General features: G+C 52.7%; 1 long non-coding RNA gene across 1 annotated transcript in view; it reads left to right on the top strand.

Annotated features, from left to right (window-relative positions):
• Nucleotides 1–277: 277 nt before the first annotated feature.
• Nucleotides 278–1,331, top strand: part of LOC121013875 (uncharacterized) — a 6,475-nt gene continuing 5,421 nt past the window's right edge. Inside the window, exon 1 of the long non-coding RNA XR_005782958.1 lies at nucleotides 278–519. This is a non-coding gene — a long non-coding RNA (uncharacterized LOC121013875). The remainder of the gene's footprint in view (nucleotides 520–1,331) is intronic.

Below are 1,331 nucleotides of genomic sequence, written 5' to 3'. Positions count from 1 at the left end.
TATTTTTGGGACAGAGCGAGACAGAGCATGAACGGGGGAGGGGCAGAGAGAGAAGGAGACACAGAATCGGAAACAGGCTCCAGGCTCCGAGCCATCAGCCCAGAGCCCGATGCGGGGCTCGAACTCACGGACCGCGAGATCGTGACCTGGCTGAAGTCGGACGCCTAACCGACTGCGCCACCCAGGCGCCCCATCACGTGACAGTTTTTAAGGCTGGATAACGTCCCCTGGTATGGACGGACCGTGGATCCGTCGATGGACCTTTTGGCCAGTGTGAACGCTGCTGTCGTGAACTGCTGTGTACGAGTGTCTGTTCGGTCACCTGTCGTGTACAGAGATCCCTGCTTTCAACCCCTTTGGGTAGATGGATACCCAGCAGTGGAACTGCTGGGCCCGATGGTGGCTCCGGTGTGATTTTCTGAAGGGCTGCTGAACGGTTTTCCACAGCAGCTGCTCTAATTCACCGTCTCACCAGCCGAGCACGGGGCTCCGGTCTCTCCACATCTTGGCCAGCGCCTGGTTTGTTCCTTTTTTTTTTTTTTTTTTTAACATTAATGATCATGTTCCAGGAGAATTAAAGGCAGAATTCTTTTTTATTTATTTTAATCAATCAATCAATCAATCAATTAATTTAAAGTAAGCTCTATGCGGGGCTTGAACTCACAACCCTAAGATCGAGAGTTGCAAGCTTCACCAATGGAGCCAAATGGGTGCCCCTCTCTTTGCTTTTTTGTTTTTTAAGTTTATTTATTTATTTTGAGAGCGAGAGGAAGCATGAGTGGAGGAGGGACGGAGAGAGAGGGAGAGAGAGAGAACCCCAAGCAGGCTCCGCAGTGTCAGCGCAGAACCTGATGTGGGGCTCGAATCCATGAACTTCGAGACCACGTCCTGAACGCAAGTCGGACACTTGACCGACTGAGCCACCCAGGCGCCCCTGAAGTTTACATCTTTAATCCCACGGTAGGTTCTTGAGCAAGGGACATCCCGGGGAGGACTTGCCAGGCAGTACCTTGAGACCCCAGAGCACAGGCTACGCGGGAAACAGACTAGGGGTTCGTCCAGCCACAGGCACGGTGAGAGCCGGGACTGGATCCAGGTCATATTAGTAGAAATAGTTGGTGGAGATCCGAGGAGGTGAGTTCTAGAAAGAGACCTGGAGGTGGATGTGGTTCACACGTCGGCTGCCCGTGACGCCACAGAAGCGATAGCCCAGGAGGAGGATGAAAATCTGGGTAGGAGACAGAGCTGAGTCATCAGAGATGCAGGGGTAAACTGGTGATGTGACATAAGGACCCAAGCGACAGCTGTTGGGTCTCAAGCAGCGAAGAGTG

Source organism: Herpailurus yagouaroundi, unplaced genomic scaffold, assembly GCF_014898765.1.
Source record: "Herpailurus yagouaroundi ecotype Mexico unplaced genomic scaffold, PumYag 200, whole genome shotgun sequence".
NCBI classification, from domain to species: Eukaryota; Metazoa; Chordata; class Mammalia; order Carnivora; family Felidae; genus Herpailurus; species Herpailurus yagouaroundi.
Note: the sequence above shows the minus strand (reverse complement) of the source record. Positions and strands in the feature narration are given on the sequence as shown.